Source organism: Nylanderia fulva, unplaced genomic scaffold (genome assembly GCF_048542155.1).
Source record: "Nylanderia fulva isolate GAGA-0341 unplaced genomic scaffold, ASM4854215v1 Scaffold21, whole genome shotgun sequence".
Lineage (NCBI taxonomy): Eukaryota > Metazoa > Arthropoda > Insecta > Hymenoptera > Formicidae > Nylanderia > Nylanderia fulva.
The window spans coordinates 1715574-1735675 of NW_028190275.1; the positions used below are offsets into that span (position 1 = coordinate 1715574).

The window sequence follows — 20102 nt, forward strand, 5'->3', positions numbered from 1 at the left end:
TGTGTAAATTTCGCGAATACATATGCAACAGCTCTCTGCTCATGTACAATAATATACCTGATTATCGAAATAACAATCTTTTTTGCGCGCAGTAATTTTGAAACATCTCACGCATGCACGATATCGATATGTTATGAACTGATGACAAAGAATAAATGCATTTTATTCTTTTATTACGTATCTCGTTGGATTTTAGGTATCAATCACTCACGCGACAAATTGATTTTCCCCCGTTGTCCAAAATCTAATTTTGGCAGTGAAAAAACCGAGACGGAAATAAACTCTGTGAGAAATGCCAATCAATAATATAAGCCTCGCGGAGTTAACATAAATAAATTCTATACCACACTCTCTTATTATCTACATCAAAAATTGAAATTTATTCTTTGTGGGATATCTTCTCCGAATGAATACTACTCGGTGTTAAATAAAAAAAAAAAAAAAAAAAAAAAAAAAAAAATGACATTGTCAGTGACATAATTAAAATATTTAACGTTTAATAATAAAAAAAAAGCTCGATATTTAAAAATAATTTGGCACCATCTACATTTTACTTTTTATGCCGAGTTTTGCATGACACATATACGCGCAGACGAGTTTTATTCGATATGTTAAGTATTGATGTCTTGATTTTCGCCAGGAGAAGGAACCTGACGTGAGAAGGAGTCGCTGGCAGACGTAAATGAAGACCATGACAGTGTACACAACTGCGTTCTCCGAAACTCCGCAGCGGATAAAAACCGGCACCGAATGTCGGAAGGCTCTCTCTCGTTCTCTCTCGTGTTTACTTAGTCGCTCCGATACTCACGCGATGATGAGCGCGGCCTTTTTCTTCTTCTTTTTTTTTGTTCGCGAAACATGCGCGCGTGTGCCCAGGATAAGCTCAAAGTATATGGATTCAACGATAACAATCGCGAAGATTAACTAGTTACATTTTCCTCTCCCGATGCAAACATTACAGTAGATGGATCGCAAGATTGTGAAAAAATTTTAAAATTATTTCATCGATATAAAATTGATCATAATATGCCAATTATGGCGGGGTTTTTTACTTACGTCATAATCATGTAATTCGTGCCGAAAGAATAATCGTGAAAAATAATATTACCAATCCTACATTTTATTTTATCGATATAAAATAATTTAAAATTATAGTAATCTATTTTTATAATATATGAAATAAGATTAAAATAACTTTTGAGATTTCTATTTATTTCGATAGGATGGATATTATTTTTCACGATTTCGTATATAAAAGCTTCCGACGCAATATTTTTTTAGTCCGCGTGTTGAAATGACGTAAACAAAAGTCGCGCCATAATTGGCATATTATTGCCCATGTGTATGCAAATACGATATAATCTTGCCCGATGGTTGCTGCTTGATTAATCCATTTTCCTCGAGCTCGATCTCTTAACAAAAAAAAAAAAAAGAAAGAAAAGATCGTGATTTTCTCTTCGTGTGTTTATGTCACGCAGATTCATCTCATTCATACGAGAGAATGCTATATAATAAGTAATCAAAGTATTTTCCCAGCGATATTTCCTGTTGACATTAATTTATGTAACAGCGTTGAAATGGGCTGTTCTCGCTTCCCAATATTGGCCATATATAAATCTCTAGACGAGAATATACGCCTTTGCACGCTCATCCTACAAGTCATCGCCTACACGCGTGCGCGTGCACGCGCGCATTAACAAACCTTGCACGTTTGCGCCTAGATCAGCGTTTCTCAACCAGTCGCGCGAATTGTATTTCAGCGTGTGTATTGTATATACATATATTCACAACCCTCTTTCGATCTACGTAAACATCGATATTGGGAAAAAAATGGTCGCGTAGTAACAGCTGCGAGAAATATTACATAACCGGCGAGTTTGAAGATTCCTGATGCGCGCTAATACGTATATATGTATGCGTAAGTATTCGATATGCATGAAAAAAATATTTTTAAATTCGACGATAACCACCAATCGTCGGATCGAGAAGTTGACGCGTATTTCGATTTGTCGTCGCGATATATGACGAGATATCGATAATCGCGATGAGCCAATCCTGCGACGAGCGGACGCGCGCTGCATTCTCGCAAACGCAAATCGCTCTCATGGCCACGCGTTGCGTAATCAAGGCAACGCGACGCGACGCTCCGCACGAGGTACAAAACGAACACACGTAAGCGAGCGCGTACTCGCTGACTCGACTCGGCTCGGCTCGGCCCGACTCGGCTCGGCTCGACTCGACTCGACTCGACTCGGCGAGGCGCGGCGCGGCGTGGCACGGCGCGGCGCGAATACCGCGCGGCAGATTCGGTCGGCCTCGGCTCGGCTCGGCTGTCTCCGCGACGCGTCGCGTTTAACTGTCTTTATTCTGCGTCTCTCTTTCTCTCTCGCGCCTACGTTCCTCTTCCGCGTACTTTGCGAGGATATCGCGCGTTTCCGCAAAAGACGGACTGACTTTAACTCGTCGCAAAATTATTCACTTGGTTTCCCTCTATCTCCTTTCTACTATTTTTTTTTTTCATTATTCTTATATAAGACATTATTTTTTATTAAAAGTGTTGATTACTTGTTACATGGCTTTATATATTTTACTTCCCAACCACATAATTTATTACTTGTCATAAAAGTTATAATAAGTTTGTGGACGACCACCACAATCTTTTTCTCCGAAATATATCGGCGACTCGATAAAACAAGTTTGGCATCTCTCTCCCTCTCTTTTCCTCCGTGCCCTAATCCTTTCTTCGCTTCATCTGGGCTACTTTTGCTGCGCGCAAAAAGGCGAGATACGGATCGATTAGAGAAACATTCCGCTGAATCAGCGCTCAAGGATATATATGTCCGGTCGGCGAAATCGCACTCGTGCCGGGATTCCGTCACGGTGCAACACGCGCCTCTTATTTCTCTTTTCGTTCTCCCATCTTTTCCTCCCCCTTCCCTCATCCCCACCCCACCCCTTTCGTCGCAGTATTTCTCTGTTATCCTATATGTATACGCGCGAGGAGGAAGATCGAGACGTGAATATTACCGCGATTGCGACATCCGCGCGATTCCTCGACTCCGCGATTTACGTGACTCGCAAAGCCGCGATAGTCGCCTTCGAGCTCGCGCCACTTTGCGGCAGAGGGGGAGGGAAGGGGGAGGGAGTCACGAGGGACAGAGAAGAGAGGACGCCGTATCCGGAGAGACAACACACGCTCGTCCTAGAATAGGGGTTGCTGCATCGATCGACCGAATTTCGACAGCGGAATCGAAGTCGAATTCGACGAAGCGCGGCAAGAGCAAAAAAAAAAAAAAAAAAAAAAAAAAACGATAGGATGAAGAAAATTGAAAACGGGCTCCTCTCTCTACTCTCAAATCTTCACCGGCTTGTATCTGTATCCTACATTTCAACGTTCGATGTGCGCGGAATTTTCTCTTGGAATTTATTGCCCTGAAAATCATTGTAATCGCGAGAACAATGCGGAAGAATTTTATAAAGGTTTCTCCGACTAATATTTAACGCGACAAAAAATATTGACATGTAAAATTAATCAAACATATTTTATATCTTATTGCGGTATATTTTAATGAAAGAAATTCATACACTTTGTTTCACGATTAACATGATTTTGAGGGTAAATTCTAAGAGAAAATCCTCCTTTTTCTTCTAACGCGCGATTGAAAAAATAAGATGAAAACGCGAGAGTAGATTTCGTTGCACAAGTTGGAGCAAAGTCTTTCCGATCTAGCGTGACTAATAATCAGGGCAAGGAAAAGTGCAAGGGCGTCGTCAACGGCTCGATTACGTCGTTAATTAGCAGTTGTACACGATTGATCGCGCATAATTTCTCGACGAATCGACAAGTTGCTCCGCCTTTAATAAGTATTGTACACGTAATACACGTGCAAGTGGATTATTTATCCACTGCATGTGATTAATGATATTTGAATCATCATCCGAGTCGTCGCGATCGCTTCTCCATCTCTCCTGTGGGACTGCGATAATAATAATCCACGAGGGAAGGGAGAGGGGGAAAGAGGGGCGAATGCACTCGGATATCTGTTCCTAGTCGCATCTCCACCCACTGGGGGAGTGCCAGGATGTGCTTGGAACGACGGCTCGTACACATTCTTCAACGCACACGAGAGTCTGCGTGTGTCATGTAGACACGCATACGTGCGAATTCCTCGACAAACAGACGTATTCGATATCAACTTTTGCGTGGCGTTCGAAAAAAAATGCATTCTACTAGGAGCTAGAATGCATTTTTCTAGGAGCAATCGCGGAGAGGAAAAAAAAACCTTGCGTTTGAATAATTATTTTTTTTTTTTTCATAAGCCTGGCGGAATAACTACGGAGAGAATTTTCTCGTGGAATTTACCCTGAAAATCACAATAAAAAATCACAATAAAAAATATTAATATGTACATAGTGAAACTGATCGAGCGTATTTGATATTTTATTGTGGTAGATATTATTATTATTCTAAGAGAAAATTCTCTCTGTGCAGCAGACTCGATGAAAAAATTGCCTGACTTTTACAAATTTTCCAAGACCAGAAATTCATTTTTTCCCCGACTTTTTAGTGTTATTTCTTCCAAATATATAATTTGCATATATATCTATGATAAATCAATTAAATGTTAAATGTCATGAAATCCTTGAGATAAAAACTTCAATCAATTATACAATCTAAATTACGTACAACAATCGAAACAAACTATTTCAATAATCACCTTTTTATTTATATTATATAAGGAAAGGTTTATATAATATAATATAATATTTATATATATATAAATAATAATATATATATATATAATATTTATATTATATAGGAAAAGTTTATATTCACGTAACAAAACGTTTGAAATACCGAGACAAATATAGAATAACGTGAAAGAATCCGCAGACAAATAGTCAAACTTCCCGACTTTATCCCTGACAACGCCCGGATTTCCCTAGACACCCTGTAATAGTTTCGGAGTAATAGCACACCACATGTCAGAGCGTCGAAAAATTACACGAGGAAAAATATTCTTTATCTCTGTCGGCGCGAATGACGATGTTTGCGGCGACGAAATGTCGCTTCGCGGATGCAGAAGCGTGCTAAATACGGGGCGGGCGGGGTTTCTCGGTACACCCTGTATATCTGGTATGTGTGTGGAAGAGCGCGTCAGTCGGCGCAGGTACTGCTCATTCCGTTAGCCACGTCGTGCCACCAGGTACGGCAAAGTTAACGGAGAATTTCGCGGCGCGAGTGGAGCCCTGTTGAGCACAGCCGTGTCGTGTCCCACATTTTCGAAGAGCCTCTCGCGAACGAGAGGAGCGAAGCGGCATTCCCGATTCGCACGCTCGCCTTCGCCCGGGATTAACCCGAGATTAGACTACAGACTCGAAGAATGCGCACTCTCCAAGTATATTTGTATTAGATGGACGTTAACAAAGTGTATCGACGTTTCGCGAGAGTATCCAAAAATTTATTCGAGAACAAAAAAAAAAAAAAAAAATTAAATTAAAAAATAGATCAGAGATCACTCGCTCGCGCCTATCCGTCATTAATCGATTATTAAATACCGATAAAATATCTATAGAGCTATTTATATACGATTTCCGTACACATGTACACGTATCTTATACTATAGGCTAAAAAATAGGGAATAAGAGATTGATAAATCGACGATTGAAGAATCCCTCTGAGAGTCGCCCCCTCATGCGCGGTCGTTGCCGAGCGGCCATCTTTGTGGCTCCGCATCCCGCTCTCTCTCTCTCTCTCTCTCTCCGCCGAGCCTCCGGCAGTCCTACATCTCCCAGCCCTCTCTCGCCACCCTCCCGTCGACGGCGATGACGACGCTCGACCTCGCCGCGCGCATTGGCGCCAACCCCGCGCACATTTTTTTTTAATGCCGCGAAAACTTCGCAGGGGCGTAGATCGACTCGCGTATATATATAACGTTCTCGCTCTCCAACTTGGATTTCTTACGTTGGAACCGCGACTCCGATAGCGCCCACGATGACGTTGGAATTTCGTTCGAGTGCGGGATTAATTGAAACGCCATTGTGGGAAAAACAGGAGACTTTACGAGTTTTCCTCGCGCCGATTGCGACGCCGTCGTGCATGACGCTCGACCTCAATGAACGCGTCAAGGGGAGGGAAAAAAAAGGATCGCAAGAAATGCGGGCGATCCGCGAAAGGATGTCGCGGTTCCGGTGACTGAATGTTGCACGAGGACGGGGCACGGCTGTCGAGCAAAAAAATAAAAGAACACTCGGGGATGACGAGGGGTTTCGACGAGGGGCGGTTGAGCACTGGGGTGGCCAACGGTGCATGGATCGAATCGTTTTATGGTTTATGGGAACGAAAAGTTGCGTAGAAAATCGGCAGAACGCGATCCCAGATACTTCATTTTGTATATGGAAATTGTCGCTTGACACCCAACGAATTCGATCTGTAAATCCATCGAGTCATATGATTACCGCCGCATGGGAATGTTTCCTAAATATTTTCCACCCCGGTAATATAATACGGAAATGTTATTTATAGGAAAACGAGAATATGATGCTTATTGCATTTTCTAAATTTAGAAATATATTTTCAGGACATAATTCGCAAGTACTTTCTTTTCTTTCTTTCTCTCGTCTTTTTTACAATTTACAATAAAAATTATTAATAGGTACGTAATAAAATTAATCGAATTATACTTTATATCTTATTGTGCTAGATATTAATATTTTTATTCTGGTAAATATTCATCAGAAAAACTTCTTCTAGAACTCTTCCAATAGCACATTGTTCACGATTACCATGATTTTCAGGTAAACTCTAAGAGAAAATTATCTTTGTGTAGTAAAATTCCAAGCGCGGATAAGAAAGGGAAAAAAATTCCAAGCAAACTTTAGAAGGATGGAAAATCACTTCGAAATATTTTGCTTTCTACTTATATGTATTGTGTTAGTCTCGCAGCAGGTATATGGCAACCTTTTTCTCTTTGATTTCTAAACTTCAAAAAAAAAAAAAAAAAAAACTTGCAGATTTGACCATATTGGAACAGGAAGAATTCGTTGAATTTTGAAAAAGAGTGTTCTTTCGAGGATTGGCACAACGTGTCCCCTTTTCTTTTCTTCCCCGGTATTTATTATATAAATCCGACCCTGCACAACCAGGTATAGCAGGTGTAAGTAGGGCGCAACGGTGCGACACCCATTTGAAGAAGCTTCGCACCATGTTGCGAGAACAAGTGCACGCATACACGAATGCAGTGGGGTTGCAGTCCTTTTCTCTATATGTAAATGCAGGGACAAACGAGTCGAGAGCCCTGAAAGTCTCTTTCTCTCTCTACAACTTTATCCCATCGCAGCTGAGCGAGAGGGGAGCATTGTTGGGGACAATCGACATCCCTCTGGACATCACAATTACAGAATAATATACCACGAGCAGCGATTGCAGTGCTTGGAAAGCCGCATCCGGGAATCAAGTGCGACATCATTCGAAAAATCGATCGACTAATTGAATCAAGGACCTACAAATAAATAAATATTTATGTAGATATTAATTAATGTAAATTAATTATCATATTGTAAACTAATTTTCACGAGAGTTTATAACTGCCTCTATGTGGAAATTATTTATAGCCTCGAGAAAAATTCGAATAATAAATCCTTAAATTCCTATTATTCATTTAAAAGCTATTACAAATATTGGGAATTTCAAAGAGATAATTCGAAAGCGTGAGAAACTCGCCGCAGAGTAAATAGTACACCAAAGAATTTCATTGTAAAGCGAGTTGCGAGTAAACGTTGCTCTTATCCTTCAAGTACAGTTATGAACTTTGACTGCAAGAAAACGAATAGCATCACGTAGTCGATTTAAATAAATCTACAGAGCTTAGCGGCTTATTTATAATCAACACTATTTTATAATGATTTTTATGATATACTATAGATTATGTAAATATGTGATACACTAATCCCCTGTTAATATACATCCATTATAGGCAATTAAATTGTCATTTTCAATAATTGTTAATGTAATAATTTTATATTTCTCTGATGGAATTTTTAAACTAGATTTTTACAATTATAAAAAAAAATCTGAAAAAAAAAATAATAATCTACAATATTTCTCTTCACAATTTTACTTGCTCCTCGATTGTATATCTCTTTTCTATCTTCCTAAATCAAACCTTGGACGAGTTGGCAAGAATGCCAACCAAGCCCGACATTCTTGTAATAGATATCCTGACGAGCACGCGGTTGAAATCAGCACACGTAATTTAAGTAAAGAGGATAAAAGAAGAAACACAAATTAACGTAAAAAGATGTTCAAATTGTCTCGTAACCGTTACACGAATATATACGTTGTTTCTTTTCTATTCACTTGGGGGAAACGAAAGAGCGATAAAAGAAGATTTCCATTCCAAAACGCTACAGCGGCTATAAAAATGTAATTACAAAAAAGAGATATGGTCTAGCGATACTTTTGTTAAATATATTCGGACTAAATTGGAAAATTACGAATAAAATAAAGTATAAATAACTCGAGGCACCCTATGTAGGTTTGCGTGATATGCGAGAAATTAGTTTGAAGAGAAAAATATATATGGTAATGGATTCGATAATACGATGGATATTAACGTGGTTCAAGGACTGATTAATTAACGAGAGGAAATGGTAGAAAGATGTGTAATACATGCCATGATTTCACAATTGACCGTGGAAGAACAGGAAAAAGGAAACCCCGGTCGGACTCTCTTTATAGTCGGGATACACGGAAACCCTTTTTCTCGGTTCAAGGAACACCCCCAGTTCTCATTTCTATTCCAAACCCCGCATTACTCGAAACGCGAATAAAATAATCGCAGGTGTATAACAAGTATGAAAGTGAAAAATTGTTTCGGAAGAATCACGAAAAATTGACAGAAAATGTGCAAGCTCTGAAAAAAAATTCCGGGATAATGATAAAATTGAACAAAATGTTAGAGAGAAAGAAAGGGAGGGAAAATGAATCAGCAGGAAGCTCGAATCCCCGCGATGAACCAAAGATTAAAAGATCGTCGTCCTCGATGCGTGACGAATATTAACCCTCTACGCTGTTTATCTCTCGGTACGCCCTCCCTTCGTTCGTGACCACCATCATCATTATCATCATCGTCGTCGTCGCCACTATAATTGGCGCCGTTTCAACCCCTCGCGGGTACCGCGATAAAATCGTCACGCTACTCTTAATCACGAGAGAGAAAGAGAGAGAGAGAGATAGCCCGCAGGAAGTCGCATGTAAATTCTCATCGGAACGCACGTGGGTACGGTCGATGTGTCGACGCTTCGTTGCGTGCACGCAGTGCACTTGTCGCCCGCGTGCATCATCGCGTCATGCTCTCCCTCCGTCTAGTCGCTGCGATACTTTTCAAATCTAGTACACCTTTTGTGAAGCGCCCTAAAGTGCTCGAACGATGAAGGGATATTTCGAACCCCTTCTTTTCAATTACGAAAGTTATAACAGGGTATCCAGCAGACTCGATGAGAAAAATTCCCTGACGTTTTCAGATTTTCCAAGACCAATATAATTTGCACGATAAATCAATTAAATGTTAAATCTCGGGATTTCATAATCTTCGAGATAAAAATTTGGGACAAAAATTTAAATCAATTGTCACTATAAACTGTTGAATGAAAATATAAATTAACGAACACGCTGTAGATTTTTAACAACACAGAAAATTAGCGTGCTGAGAGTCAAGGAACAGTTTATATTTATGTAATAAAAAATTTCCAATTATTGAGACAAATGTAAAATAATGTAAAAAAAATTCAGATAAACAGTAAAATTTCCTGACTTTCCAGATTTCCTTGACCGCTAGACACCCTGATTAATAATGAAAAAGATTGAAAAATTATACAAGATACACTCGAGAGAGAAAAAGAGTGTGATAAATTAAAACTTATTATTATCTTATTTCTCCACATAATCTCTCGACAGATTGATGCTTTGTATTCTATCGTAATAAGCACATGTTGCGCCAACGATAAGTGTACCTTATATTTTTGCAACTTTCCTCGTGCAAACGAACAAGTATGCGTGAAGGAAAACTTTGCGGACAAAAACTCGATCTAGTTTTTCGCAATCAAAGATTGACGAGATTATTCTTAATAAAAAGTGAACTATGTCTATGAATAAATATCGAGTGAAGACGCGTAATGCATTTCGTGTACGTATTAATCACCGTATGACGTAACAAAAGATTGAATTGTAATTTTTCCCCGACATTTCTACACGCATAATTTCGTCGAATAAAAAATTCCAGGATATACTGAAATATCCACCGCTAGAAGGAGTTAATGACGGAAGCGATATTTACGTAACTATATACGGGGTGTCACATTATCGGCACTCCTTCCATAGAAGAGAGGCGTGGCGATAGTTCCGTAACAACGCAGCGTGTAACAAACACTCGAAATTTCGTAGAAAGACCCTCGATGATGTATCGTGAGACGCGGAGCCAAGTCCAATCTATGTCTAATCTTCCCAAGAGAGATAACACGAATCCCTGGTGATAATTCTGAATAGAACCCGCGATACAAAAAAAAACCCGACATGTATTTTTATCGAACAATTTAAGAGTCAAGATCGGAGCGATTTATTAGAACGCTACCTATATTTATATGCGTCGCGCTTGAACGAAAAATCTGGTATGCGTGAAGGGGATGAAAAGAATCACGTTTTGAAAATAAGAAGAAGAGCATAGAGGTAGTCACGAAACTAAAGAACGTGATCTTCGTGTTTCTTTTACTGGGAAAAATCGCGTCGCAGTGGCGCGAAAACAACACGTAGAAAATGCAAGAAAACTCACCCACACACCGGCAGCGTGACTCACGAACACGTCGCGCATCCACACATTCGCTCCAGCTCGGGGCGGCGCACAGGTTGCACAATTGTCGTTATCACCACAAAGTCGCGTCGATCGACTTAATTAGCCGACGCGACGAGGCACCAACGTACGTCCGTCCGTTCGATCGTCGTCGAGCTCCCTCTTTCGACGACAACGGGAAAATAGAAAAACTCGCGACACGTGCTCCGATATAAACCAAAGAGAACCGTCCGAAAAGTCACTTGTTCCGGCGACGAGGAACAGCCGGGGGACGGGAAAAACGCCGAGGAACGAGATGCAGGATATAACAGCGTGGCGAGGAAATGAAACGAACGGTAACGAGAGAGCGGCAGGAGCGCGCGCGCGCACGCACGCGGTTTCAATGAGCGAGCGAGACTGACTGCGAGGGGGAGGATGCTCGGCGGACGGACGGACGCACGGAGAGCCGAGCGGAGCCGAGGACGGCCGAGCGCGGCCGAACGGAGCCGAGCGCGGCCGAGCTCGGCACCCCGGGGCGTATCGGCGCCTATGGGCAGCGCCGTAGTCGACGGGGGCGAGAGGAGGATGACGGAAGGGTGGAGAGGCGCGGGGAGAGGAAATGGGGGGGGAGGGAAGAGGGAGAGGGAATTTACGCAACCCTCACCCGAGCGAAAATTCACGTCGAGAAACACGCCGTCCGTCCGTCGATGCGCCGATAAGCCACGTAGAACCCTCGCGACGTAAGGAAGAGGAGGAGGGTGGGGGAAGGAGGGAGAGAGAGAGAGTTCTTTCTGTATCGCAGTTTTGCTTCGTGGAAAAAGAAACTACCACGAAACTAACCTCTTCCGTTCTGCCCCGCCGCTAACCCTTCCGACGCAGCCACGTAGGAGCACTCTCTCTCTCTCTCTTTCGCACACGCATACGTAAACACAGACACACACTCGAGCCGCGCACAAACGTGCGGACGATGAGGTGGAAGAAAAGCAGGAACCGAGACGGGGGAAAAGGGGATGGAAGAAGAGAAAGAGGCGTAGACGAGGGAGGAAACGAGAAAAAGATCGTCTGGTCGATTATCGATTCGCGAGGGTGGCTCGAGATGGCAACGACCCGACGTCCCGTTTCGACGTCGTGTTTATTTCGCTTTACGACGCTGCTGCCGTCGATTCGCGTCGCGAGGAAGGAGAGAACGAAACCTCAACCGCCTGGATTAGCGAAACACAACGATATCACTCGCACTTACCTTGACATCCTCGGAACTCGACGGCGACGACGACGACACGAGGCGAGGCACAAAAATCTAGGGGGTAGAGATCGGATGTTTCCAAGGAGTGGCGCGCCAAAGGACGTGCAAGTTGGTCCGTGCGCAGCACTAGGACGCCATGTCAGCAAGTCGAGGCGCGGACGGACTCTCGGGGCAGATACGTGCGCGCGGACGACCACGTATACACGTACACACACATGCGCGCGCGCGAGCGAGACAGAAGACGCACGCACACCACCGCGTCACTCGTTCGTCGTCCAACCCGCGCCGGGGAATTTCTGCCGCGCCACCGAACGGCCGTCACGGAACCTCGCCTACGCCCGCCTAGCCACGGCCGTGTCTTCCACTCGTAGTACCCTTCACCGTCGTCGCAACGCGAGCGACGCAACAGAAGAGAAGAGAGCACTCGCTCGCGCCCTCGTTCAAGCGAACGAACACCACCGAACCGACGACGGCCGAGCCGAACCGATCCGAAGTCGAGCGCGCAAACTTCTACCACCACCGCCACCTAGAAACGCGACGCACCGTGGCTCTCTCCCCCACTATACCCTCTCGCGTTCTCTACCCCCGCACCCTCTCACTTGTATCTCTCTTTCTTTCCGCAGCGAGCGCGCGCGCGCGCGCGCGATGACGCGTGTCTCTCCGTCGAGAGTTCCGTGTGTGGAAATTTCCCCGCGTCCCTCGGACTTTATCTACCCTTCCATATGTTGCGTCTTCTTAGAGTTAGGAACCCTCGGGAAGGAACAAACTCTCTGGAATCGTCGTTTTGCGTTTCGCCCACCCTCGGCTTGGTCACTCGCAAAAAAAAAAAAAAAAAAAGGGCACTTACTTTCGTCCCTTTGTTCTCACGCACTCTCAGAGTCGAGGAGTGCTCTTCGCCTGCCCTGTACGACTTTGTTCCCAAACGCACCCTCGCATTCTCCGTCGTTCGTCGGGTCTTGTTTCAACGACGTTGGGCACCGCACGAAGGGAAGAAAAATCACGCGCGAATATGTTGAGGTTTTAGCAGGGCGTTCCGAAATTTACCCAACGTCACCCTTCGCGACCTTGAAATCGACTCCCGGCTCAAACTCGGACGGACTTGGAGAAACTTTGTCTCGCTCGACGCAAAAGTGTTGACCATTTCGGAGGGGTATGGGGCGAGGGTCAAGGCGGAGGATGAGAGAAGCACGGACCAAAGTCCTTTCTCGAGAGAGACAGAGGGGTGGGGATGGATCGACCTCGAACATCGCAGGGATGCACGTGGAGAGGGATGCGACGAGGTGATTCCCCCGCCACCTCTGTTCCCCGCGGGACAGGAAATTCGCAAGCGTGGACGGACGAGGGAGAAGAGAGAGAGAGAGAGAGAGAGAGAGAGAAAAGGTGGTGGTGTCGTGTCGCGGGCTAGGAAGCGAGAGCGCAATTCGCGCGCCTGCGCACTTTTTTTCCGTCAGGCGATTCGCGTCTCTCTCTCTCTTTCTCTCTCTCTGCCGCCACTTACAAAGTAGCTTCATAACTTCGAACTTGAAGTTGTTCGCCAACCTACCCGACCACTGTTGCGTGCCCGATAATCTCTGCCTAGGTGAAATTGGTAGCCTCTCTCTCTCGAGTCCCACGTTGGCGAGGAAAGCAGCGCTCCGTCGAAAACACACCCGGATGATAGTGGTGCGTCCCACCAGGCAAACTGCTACGCTGGCAACGTTCACCCCGACACGCGTGCCTCGCGTCGCAAACGCACTGCCGTCGTCGCAACTTGGTGTCGCGCGCCTTCCCTTTCCTCCTTCCTCCGCCTTCTGCCCCTCTCACCCTCTTCGGTGAGCGCGTTTAACAGGACGGTCACGCCGCGTTTCGCGCGGTTCTCGCTATACGAACAAAAACAAGGGCGGCTGTTAAAAGAAACCAATCTCTAAACCCGACCATGTGTACATTTATAGGGCCATATATACATGTCCTTTTTGGAGCATCTGTGCAAGGGTTGTTCATACATAAGAGCTGACCGATACAAATGTGCGACAGAATCTCTCCACGGGGCTTTTTCGGTCAACTGATAAAAAGGCACCGTCGCGATGAACGAGAGAGACGTATAGTCGGACAAAAAAGTGCCTGGAAGGAGAAGCTGCGGAGAGAGACTCTCGGGACACGGAGGCAACGGCGACGAACGGGAGCGTCGTTGGAGCCTCGTGGAGGGGACGAGGACGACGATGGTAGTATCGGGGGTAAAGGGGTAAAGGGGTAGACGGACGTGTAGACGATGTGGGTCGGGGTGAAGGGGCGTCACCGCTGTCGCCGTCGTCATCGTCGTTTGACTCCTCCGACTGTTGTTGCCGATTGTCTAGTGTCCTTGGCTCCGCTCTAGCAAAACTCTAGCTAGTTCTAGCTCAGAGCGTGCGCGCTCGTCCCCAGTCTCTTTCTCTCTCCTTGGCTTGTTCTCCTACTCTCCATTGCGCCTACGGCCAGGGCTGTATCGCTCGGGGCTGCTGCTTTGCCCCTTCCTGTCGTCTTATTCCTGCTCGGTATTCAGCCTTCTCTGTGTTGCAATCAGGACTTGCTTCATATATCAGCCGTGAGAATAACTAAGGGTTAATCAAGATTAACGTTAGCGATATACACTTTCCTTCTTTTCCTAATTTTCGCAACATTATTCTTTTTGTATCAAGCATCTTATATAGGAATTGTGTATAAAACCATTAATGACCAAAGTATGGATACGTATTGTAACGAGATGTTCCCTTAGTTTTCCACATCTTTGTATCGGCAATGTCCAGCACTACGAGTGCTCGTCTAGAATCGCGAGTCCTGGCCGTGATGCGTCCAGAGAGCTTAGAAACTTGGATGAGAGAAGGGATACTTAGATTAGGCACGAAGGGAGGAGAGAAGTGGTAGCAATGGCGTCACCGCTTGCGCGCGCGAAGGAGTTGGAGGAGAAGGGAGAGGGCTGTCTTCGCGGGTTAACCGCGGGGTGGAGGACCGCGGCGGGAGGACGGAGGGACCAAGAAGTACTACACGTGTCGCTGTAGCGCGGGGTGTTGACCCCAAATAGCTTTTTTAACGTGACGTAACCGCGAAAGGGTTGAGAAACAGCCGACACGAGTTCGCCTCGAACTCGGAAGAAAGAGGGAGAGAGCCAAGCCCTCTCTCGCGTCTTACCAGACCTTACCTTATGCCTTGACTTGACTCGACTTGACTTGACTTGCCTTGCTTGCCTTGCCTTGCCTTGCCTTGCCTTGCTCGGCTCCTTGCCTTCCAGCGCGGCTGTCCGTTATATATGCGCGCCATAACGATCCTTTCGTACTTCGAAACGTGTCTTCGCGATGACTGGCGTTGGAAAAATACACGGCCGATTCACTCTGAAAGAGAATTTATTCTAAATTAGTCATTTTTTATGGCACGCATAATAGATGTGCGAAATATGTACATTGTATTATCTGTGTTTCCTCCTTCTCGCTTTCAATTTTCTTCATGTTACGAGTTCTCGATTTCATAATTTCGTCCAAACTATCGGGATTTTTATCTCGAGATCATTGACCAGTCTTCTCGGCTCTTAAAGATATATCGAAATATCTTTTATTGAAAGAAATAGTATTGACTATAGATTGCGATAACGTCTACAAAACCTAATATATCTTTCTCGTATAATGTACACATGTAAAAATATACAGATATAAATAGAAGTCTTTTTAAGGAACGCAAAATAAATTACGGACTTGTATTGTCAGCGCGGTATGCGGAAAAGAAAACGCGAAACAGTTTTATTTCTACAAAATCAAATGCGTATAAAAATCAGATAGCGGGTACGAAAATGATCGAGTCGCGCTTTCACGAATTATTTATTAGCGTTTAATATTTCCGGAATCGAGCTGCGCATCCAAGACTCGATGACGGCGCGGCCACGTGCGAATTTGCATTTACAATTCGTGCAAATCGAGATTAGATTCTCGAGTAGAGGTTGGACCTCTTGGGGTCACCGAGGGTGGCGCATCTCACCATGCATGATTGCAACAAAGTGCTCGGATTCATTTCCGGAATATTAATGAGCCGTGACGAAACGTCAAACAGCGTGAACGAACGCAAAATAGAAAGGAGGAAAAGAAAGACAGAGAAATACAAATACACTTAAAAATATATAAATTAATACATGTATATAGCCTTTGTAGACAATAGAAAAACTATATTATATAAAAGATTAAAATAAAATGTATGTTTCAAACTATAATTGTAAGATAGAGATCTTATGATTCGGAGAAAGAACTTGATTAATATTGGAAATGATATATCGCAAACAATTATACCGAAGGAGAGAAGAGAAAGAAGTAATAGAGAGAAACGCGTGGCCCTAAAAAGACCCGAGGGGAGAAACTTGATGTTAATATTAAATGTTAACGCTATTGCGTAACCGCGCTCACAATCAGTTAACAACGAGCTAACGGGTGGCAGCGTCCTATATATCGAAGCGTCTTCTCTCTATCTCTTTCTCAATGATCCTAATTAGTGTACACATAAGCTTCGTGTTACGACACGCCGCGCCAGTACCGTTCCAACTGCGAACCATATGCGACCGGGGGGTTAAGTATCGTCTTTACACTGTTTGAATTCTCCTCGAATCGACGTGATCCAATAGCGATCTCTCAACAGTCTAAAGTGTCAATGACACTAATCGTGTGGTAATTAAACACGAGGGATCTGCATATCAAAGTCTTTATACAGTTCCCTAAATAATCAATCCGATGAATTCCAGAAGACATCTAATCACTCAATTTTTTGTCGCGCGCTTATTAAATTACTATCTACATGTATGATTAAACAAAATTATAATTTCTTTTAATTCTCGCTCTAAGCAGAAATTCCATCGTTGTAAAATATATTCGACTCGAATGAATCATCTAGAACGGACCGTGTAAATTTGCCCTAATACGTGTGTATGCGCGTGTATATCTATACACACACAGCTATCTTATCAGACCTAGCTACACCCCGAAAAGGCGTGAACGATACATTTTTTTTTTCTCGGCTGGTTGGCAACTCGATAATTCCAGCGCCACTCGGCCCTTGTAAGGTCAACGTAAGGTTTTGAGGTCGAGGCAAATAGAGAGGATGAGATAGATACCGGTCCCTCGTTTCTGGCAATTTGAAATGCTACGCGTCGCTTCGTACCCAGATATCCGTATCCCGTCGACCGCAAAGGATATTCCGAGAAACCGCGACGGAAACGACACGCCGGTTCTCTTCTCATTCGTTTCGCGAGAAAATTCGAATTAATCGTTATCCGATATGATCGTCAACGCGAATGACTCATTCCGCATGAAAAAGTCTATCCCAGTAAAACACAAAGTATTATAATTAAATTCTTGTCTTACAATTCGTTATAATACAATGATAGACTATCGCGAAACTTTCCCGCGTCCTTATAATACAACTCGACGAAAATCCCGCTGTATACTCGATACACGTGCGCGCCAAGTACAGGGTGGAAAGTTGAATCGAAGCGGTGGGAAACTGTCTCGGGAAAGCGATTCGTGAAAGAGATTCCCGCCTTACGACTCTTCCATAAAAAGCGAACGAGCGCGGTGTGGCGAGAAAGAGAGAGAGAGGAAGATCGCGTGGAGGCGAGTAACGGCGTGCATACCTTGCGTCGCGAGTAAGCGCGATAGCGAGGTAGGGGATGACTCTTCGAAGGGACATTGCTCCCTGGCCTGGCTTGCCCTGCTCTGCTCTGCGCTTCGCGTTCCGTGTCCAGCCAAGGATCCACGCCCGTCCTTCTCTCTCGCGTCGTCCTGCGCGCTCTCACGCGCCTTCATCGAGCGTAACACCGGCAGGTCCTTCCGGTGGAGAACGCGAAAAGAACGCCTGGCGAACCGCCCCGCACACTTGGAACTTGGAACACGTATCGATGTATCGGAAACATTAGCGTACATCGGCGAGGTTCGATCGAGGTAATCAGTGTCTGCCTGTGTGCTGGAGCGTATCTTGACAGGAGACAATTTCCTTTTCTCGTCTGCAAACACACGTGCGATTATGTGACACAGTCTATTTTTAAGAATTTCGTATACATGTACATATATATGCATAGGTATGTAAAATGTTTAAATTCTAATGCTTGTATATTATTTACAAGCACTTGAACCCTCCCATAGAAATTCGTAAAAAGAATCAAAATCGAAACGCAACGCAATTTTTTTGCGGAACGTCGAGTATCGTGCTTCGTCTTGCGTGTGTACTTCTTGCTATTTGTATACTTCATCATGGTTCTCCCTGCCGCTTTCTGCGAAAGGGCCTACGCTCTGGCGCACGCTATCAACCCACCGGGACGCCGCAGGATATTCGAAATTAACTCGCGGCCGAAAATAAACAGTCACGAGAAGAGCCGAGCCGCCACCCCAACAGGTGGTTACGCGCCGCGCTCTTGCTTCGAGATAAAACTTTCCAACCCTCCTCTACCTCTCTCTTTCGGTCCCTTCGTACCACCCGGACTTTCTAGCCCCCTGAGCTAACTTTCAGCTTTTTTCTTCTCTCTTACCCCTCTTCCTATGTTTAGTCTACATGACTGGCCCCCATCTCTCTAAGGGCCAGTCGCACCCGACGACGATTATACCCTAAAATGACTTGGAAATGTCATCTCTTTGCATTCGTTATATGTATCTATCGAACTTGAATGTTCAACGGATATTTATTTTTCCAAATATTCGATTTCTGTATTGGAGCAAAAGGCATCGTCTGGTAAACATAAATCCCTACTATCAGTTTTATTCTTACTATCAGGATACAAGAAGATAGAAGCAAAAGCTCGATTTTATTTACTTTTCATCTTAATGAAATCAAAAGCTAAAAAATCTGATACCTCTGTACTAATCGACTATCGAAAGCTGAACTCAATCTTTATTGTCATACTCGGAACGTGGGAAGAGAAGGAGAGACAGATTGTGAGATGGGGTTAGACGCTAACCCAGACCAATGTGGCGGCTCTATTGGTCTTACTTTAACCCCGGTGACTCTAACACAACTTAACCCGGGGACGCCCTTATGCCCAGACATCGACGTCGACGTCGGGGAGGTAAGCGTGCGCGAGATACCCCCACCATGACACCCTCTCGTCGAAGGGTCGTTGATCCCCCAAGGACAACGACCTTGCGTCTGCGGCAACAGCAACCGTTCGAACGGTTCTGAGTTCCCGGATTCCTCGATTACCAATATCTTTCACTCTTCACTTCCCTCGTTTTGCCTCCTTACCTCTTCGACTCTCGTCACCCCCTCCCTCCCACCTCCTCCTCCTCCCCTTTATTCCTCCGCCCCCCCGCTACCACCCGTTCGCCACCTTTTCCGCCAGCGTCTCCTTTCATTCTCCTTTCCATTTTCTCTTACGTAGTGCGAGCACCACGAGCGAGCGCCTTTTTTCTCTCTATCGGGGGACTATCAATGGACGACACCGTGCTGACTGCGATCGGTGGAGAGAATAACACACGTACGTAGGCGGTTTCTTTCAAACGTTAACCCCGCTATAGACTCTATAGAGTATTCTGGGATACTCTACAACTTCAACTTGAATTTATTTTTCAAAGATAATGTTCCTCATTTTCGAACCATTCTTGTTATTCACGAGATTTTTAATGACATTTGATTAACCACTTTTTATAAATATTTGAAATTGAAAGGAATCTAGTTTATATATTCTTGTCAATTTGTTAATTTCTCTGTATGAATTGAAATAAAGTCAATTTAAAACGAATCGAGTCAAAATTATATTACGATTAATATATAAAAACTTGACTGTTGCATATAAATTGTACATAAATTAAAAGTTTAACGACTTTTCTTCAGCATCCTATTTGCAGCTAAGATGGGCAGGTGGCGGATTATGGATTTATGAGCGAACGAGTAGTTTTCAAAATCGTAGGAGAGTATGCAAAATTCATACAAGCCGGCATCGATATGCATGACTCGACCCCGACCCGCATAGCCTTTTCTCTTCCCGCCTCCTTCCCTCTAACGCGATAGTCGCGTACATATCGTAAACCCCTCGTAAACTCACCGATCACGAAGTA

The 20102-nt window shown here is 44.2% G+C and overlaps 1 protein-coding gene across 1 annotated transcript in view; it reads right to left on the reverse strand.

Moving 5' to 3' along the window:
- LOC114930174 (zinc finger and BTB domain-containing protein ttk) overlaps positions 1-12883 on the reverse strand; it is a 45836-nt gene extending 32953 nt beyond the window's left edge. The window contains 1 exon segment of the mRNA XM_029301916.2: positions 12067-12883. The gene's annotated coding sequence lies outside the window, so the exon portion shown is untranslated.
- Between the last annotated feature and the right edge of the window lie 7219 nt (positions 12884-20102).